Source organism: Scyliorhinus torazame, chromosome 23 (genome assembly GCF_047496885.1).
Source record: "Scyliorhinus torazame isolate Kashiwa2021f chromosome 23, sScyTor2.1, whole genome shotgun sequence".
In the NCBI taxonomy this organism is placed as follows: Eukaryota; Metazoa; Chordata; class Chondrichthyes; order Carcharhiniformes; family Scyliorhinidae; genus Scyliorhinus; species Scyliorhinus torazame.
This window is the reverse complement of record NC_092729.1, coordinates 33,885,917-33,891,310: the sequence shown is the minus strand read 5'-3', so window position 1 is coordinate 33,891,310 and position 5,394 is coordinate 33,885,917. Positions and strand designations below refer to the sequence as shown.

Below are 5,394 nucleotides of genomic sequence, written 5' to 3'. Positions count from 1 at the left end.
TTACAGCATGGAAACAGTCCCTTCGGCCCAGCTTGTCCGTGCCGCCCAGTTTCTATCACTAAGCTAGTCCCACTTGCCCGCATTTGGCCCATATCCCTCTGTACCCACCCTGCCCACGGATGGGAGGGTTCTTGCCCCCCTAGACCCCGCCCCACATTCCTCGCACAACAACTGCGGCTATTCTCACCTCAAACTCTTTTTTTTCAAATCCGGCCGATCCCACACTGGAGTGTGTGTGTGTGTGGGGGGGGATCCTGCTGTGCGAGGATGAGGGACATATTGAAGTGGAGTAAGAGGGGGTAGTTTGTTTGGAGAGAGGTAAATGTTCTAGGGTGTTTGTGGGATCTGACTGTGCACTGCCACTGTACCATGGAATATACAGACTTACAAGTGTTTGGGAGAGAGGGAGAGGTGACTGATGGAAGGGGAAGTGTCCGTATTAATACTGAATGAGGAAACAGCAGCAAGCCTGGAGCCAGTGGCTCGGGAGACATTTTTGACAGTAAAATTCTCTCGTCCCACATTGTTGTAATGATGTAAAGATGTTCCAGCTGTGCAGTGATTGAGTAGCAGGTGCTACATCGGTGTTGTAATAGGTTAGCGGGTGCCCCATCAGTGCTGTAATTAATAATTGTGCTCGCTCAGTGTTGTAATTGGGTATCGGGTGCTCCCTCAGTGTTGTAATTGGGTATCGGGTGCTCCCTCAGTGTTGTAATTGGGTATTGAGTGCCCCCTCAGTGTTGTAATTGGGTATCGGGTGCTCCCTCAGTATTGTAATTGGGTATCGGGTGCACCCTCGGTGTTGTAATTGGGTATCGGGTGCTCTGTCAATGTTGTAATTGGGTATCGGGTGCTCTGTCAGTGTTGTAATTGGGTATCGGGTGCTCCCTCAGTGTTGTAATTGGGTATCGGGTGCTCCCTCAGTGTTGTAATTGGGTATCGGGTGCTCCCTCACTGTTGTAATTGGGTATCGGGTGCTCCCTCAGTGTTGTAATTGGTTATCGGGTGCCCCCTCAGTGTTGTAATTGGTTATCGGGTGCTCCCTCAATGTTGTAATTGGTTATCAGGTGCCCCCTCAGTGTTGTAATTGGTCATCGGGTGCTCCCTCAGTGTTGTAATTGGGTATTGGGTGCTCCCTCAGTATTGTAATTGGGTATCGGGTGCTCTGTCAGTGTTGTAATTGAGTATCGGATGCCCCCTCAGTGTTGTAATTGGCTATCGGGTGCTCCCTCAGTGTTGTAATTGGCTATCGGGTGCTCCCTCAGTGTTGTAATTGGCTATCGGGTGCTCTGTCAGTATTGTAATTGGGTATCGGGTGCTCTGTCAGTGTTGTAATTGAGTATCGGATGCCCCCTCAGTGTTGTAATTGGCTATCGGGTGCTCCCTCAGTGTTGTAATTGGCTATCGGGTGCTCCCTCAGTGTTGTAATTGGCTATCGGGTGCTCTGTCAGTGCTGTAATTGGGTATCGGGTGCTCTGTCAGTGTTGTAATTGGTTATCGGATGCCCCCTCAGTGTTGTAATTGGGTATCGGGTGCTCCCTCAGTGTTGTAATTGGCTATCGGGTGCTCCCTCAGTGTTGTAATTGGTTATCGGGTGCTCTGTCAGTGTTGTAATTGAGTATCGGGTGTTCCCTTAGTGTTGTAATTGGGTATTGGGTGCTCTCTCTGTGTTGTAATTGGTTATCGGGTGCTCCCTCAGTGTTGTAATTGGGTATCGGGTGCTCCCTCAGTGCTGTAATTGGGTATAGGCTGCTCCCTCAGTGTTGTAATTGGGTATCGGGTGCTCCCTCGGTGTTGGAATTGGGTTGGGTGCTCCCTCAGTGTTGTAATTGTGTATTGGGTGCTCCCTCAGTGTTGTAATAGTTTTTTGTGTGATCCCTCAGTGTTGTAATTGGTTATCGGGTGCTCCCTCAGTGCTGTAATTGGTTGTCGGGTGCTCCCTCAGTGTTGTAATTGGGTACAGGCTGCTCCCTCAGTGTTGTAATTGGTTATCGGGTGCTCTCTCAGTATTGCAATTGGGTATTCAGTGCTCCCTCAGTGTTGTAAATGGGTATCGGCTGCTCCCTCAGTGTTGTAATTGGGTATCGGGTGCTCTCTGTGTTGTAATTGGTTTTCGGGTGCTCCATTAGTGTTGTAATTGGGTATCGGGTGCTCCCTCAGTGCTGTAATTGGTTGTCGGGTGCTCCCTCAGTGTTGTAATTGGGTAGCGGGTGCTCCCTCAGTGTTGGAATTGGGTTGGGTGCTCCCTCAGTGTTGTAATTGTGTATTGGGTGCTCCCTCAGTGTTGTAATTGGGTACAGGCTGCTCCCTCAGTGTTGTAATTGGGTAGCGGGTGCTCCCTCAGTGTTGGAATTGGGTTGGGTGCTCCCTCAGTGTTGTAATTGTGTATTGGGTGCTCCCTCAGTGTTGTAATAGTTTTTTGTGTGATCCCTCAGTGTTGTATTTGGTTATCGGGTGCTCCCTCAGTGCTGTAATTGGTTGTCGGGTGCTCCCTCAGTGTTGTAATTGGGTACAGGCTGCTCCCTCAGTGTTGTAATTGGGTAGCGGGTGCTCCCTCAGTGTTGGAATTGGGTTTGGTGCTCCCTCAGTGTTGTAATTGGTTATCGGGTGCTCCCTCAGTGCTGTAATTGGTTGTCGGGTGCTCCCTCAGTGTCGTAATTGGGTATCGGGTGCTCCCTCAGTGCTGTAATTGGGTACAGGCTGCTCCCTCAGTGTTGTAATTGGTTTTCGGGTGCTCCCTCAGTGTTGTAATTGGGTATCGGGTGCTCCCTCGGTGTTGGAATTGGGTTGGGTGCTCCCTCAGTGTTGTAATTGTGTATTGGGTGCTCCCTCAGTGTTGTAATAGTTTTTTGTGTGATCCCTCAGTGTTGTAATTGGTTATCGGGTGCTCCCTCAGTGTTGTAATTGGTTATCGGGTGCTCCCTCAGTGTTGTAATTGGTTGTCGGGTGCTCCCTCAGTGTTGTAATTGGGTACAGGCTGCTCCCTCAGTGTTGTAATTGGGTATCAGGTGCTCCCTCAGGGCTGTAATTGTGAAGCAGAGGGGCTGAAAGTGTCTCAGTCCTCAGCAGCGGCAGGGAGGTGAATAGACTCGATAGGTACAGGTGCTTCAGGAGGGACAGAGGTGCAGGAAAGAGAGGAGGGGGAAGTGCTTTGATCAAGGGGAGCCTCACGGGAATAGTCAAGAGATGAAATAACCGAGGAAACATCCAGCGATGTTTTGTGGGTGAACCAAGTATGGGATGGTGACCTCATTGGGATTGTACCCAAACAGTCAACAGGAATTAGCAGATGGAACTTGCAGGAGGAATAGGGTGGTCACACTCGGGGATTTTAATTTTCCTAATACAGTCTCTGTCAAGGTTGTGGAGGGAGGGTGAGGGAAAGAGTGTGCAAGAGGGTAGCGGGAGTCTGAGGGGGAGAGGGAAGGGGGAGTCTGAGGGGGAGAGTGTAGGGGGAGTCCGAGGGGAAAGGGGGAGTCTGAGGGGGAGAGGGTAGGGGCAGTCTGAGGGGGAGAGGGTAGGGGGAGTCTGAGGGGGAAGGGGGAGTCTGAGGGGGAGAGTGTAGGGGGAGTCTGAGGGGGAAGGGGGAGTCTGAGGGGGAGAGGGTAGGGGAAGTCTGAGGGGGAAGGGGGAGGCTGAGGGGGAGAGTGTAGGGGGAGTCCGAGGGGAAAGGAGGAGTCTGAGGGGGAGAGGGTAGGGGGAGTCTGAGGGGGAAGGGTGAGTCTGAGGCGAGGTGCAATATGGTTAAGGGATACAGAAGGGGTTGGGTGGGAAATGTTTAGTTTACCATGTTGATGGTTTTGTTATTATTGCTTTTGTTATTGCTATAAAAATTTTGCAAGTACTTCAATAAAAATATTTTATTAAAAGCACCAAAATTGTGCATCGTCTGGCGTGTTTATAAAATGGGTTTTATAACACAGATTGGGGCAGTCCCAGAATGTTGCTGTGCCTTTATTATTTCAATAACGCTTTGCGGTAATCAATTTCCAGCTTTCTCTTTCTCCCAGAGGAGAGTTGATTTTGAAGCTTGGACGACGCAAAGAGAATCTTTCCTCGGCGAGGAATCCTCAGACAGGAGTTCTAACCTGAGAGAAACAGAATAAATGTCAATGTGTCTTTGTCCGTCATGATTGGGGTTTCATTATTCTGATGGGCCCTCAAGCGGTGGGCTGTGTTTTGTTTTTTTGGGAGGGGGGCAGGAGTATCAGTGTCTCTGGGGGGAGTGGGAGACCGGTGACATTTTCACACCGAGGGTTGGGTGAGTTATTCCAGTGAACAAGATGGAGAGTGGGAGCAGGAGGGAACGCAGCCTCAGGAAGGGATTAAGGAGGTGGAGAGTGGGAGCAGGAGGGAACGCAGCCTCAGGAGGGGATTAAGGAGGTGGAGAGTGGGAGCAGGAGGGAACGTAGCCTCAGGAGGGGATTAAGGAGGTGTAGAGTGGGAGCAGGAGGGAACGCAGCCTGAGGAGGGGAGTAAGGAGTAGAGTGGGAGCAGGAGGGAACGCAGCCTCAGGAGGGGATTAAGGAGGTGTAGAGTGGGAGTAGGAGGGAACGCAGCCTCAGGAGGGGATTAAGGAGGTGGAGAGTGGGAGTAGGAGGGAACGCAGCCTCAGGAGGGGATTAAGGAGGTGGAGAGTGGGAGCAGGAGGGAACGCAGCCTCAGGAGGGGATTAAGGAGGTGGAGAGTGGGAGCAGGAGGGAACGCAGCCTCAGGAAGGGATTAAGGAGGTGGAGAGTGGGAGCAGGAGGGAACGCAGCCTCCGGAGGGGATTAAGGAGGTGGAGAGTGGGAGCAGGAGGGAACGCAGCCTCAGGAGGGGATTAAAGAGGTGGAGAGTGGGAGCAGGAGGGAACGCAGCCTGAGGAGGGGATTAAGGAGGTGGAGAGTGGGAGCAGGAGGGAACGCAGCCTCAGGAGGGGATTAAGGAGGTGGAGAGTGGGAGCAGGAGGGAATGCAGCCCGAGGAGGGGAGTAAGGAGTCGAGTGGGAGCAGGAGGGAACGCAGCCTCAGAAGGGGATTAAGGAGGTGGAGAGTGGGAGCAGGAGGGAACGCAGCCTGAGGAGGGGAGTGAGGAGTAGAGTGGGAGCAGGAGGGGTCTGGTGACGAAACCCCCCCCACCTCTGTATCCATTTTGGCAATAAAATAATTTTTGGGGGTAAAATGTTTTTGGGAGGGGGTGGATAAGTTTGGGAGGGGGGAATTGAGGGGGGGTAATGACATTTGGGGGGAGAATAAAATGGGGGGGGGCAAATTTGGGAAAGGAATAAATTGGGGGGAGGAAATTATGGGGTGGGCGAATTGTGGGGGGGATAAAATGGGGGGAATAAAATTGAGGGAGCAATAAATTGGGGGGAAATTATGGGGGTGGGGGAGATAAATGGGGGGGGAGATA

General features: G+C 51.8%; 1 long non-coding RNA gene across 1 annotated transcript in view; it reads right to left on the bottom strand.

The window, feature by feature from the left end:
• Positions 1 to 3,845: 3,845 nt before the first annotated feature.
• Positions 3,846 to 5,394, bottom strand: part of LOC140399580 (uncharacterized) — a 5,622-nt gene continuing 4,073 nt past the window's right edge. Inside the window, exon 2 of the long non-coding RNA XR_011937735.1 lies at positions 3,846 to 4,088. This is a non-coding gene — a long non-coding RNA (uncharacterized lncRNA). The remainder of the gene's footprint in view (positions 4,089 to 5,394) is intronic.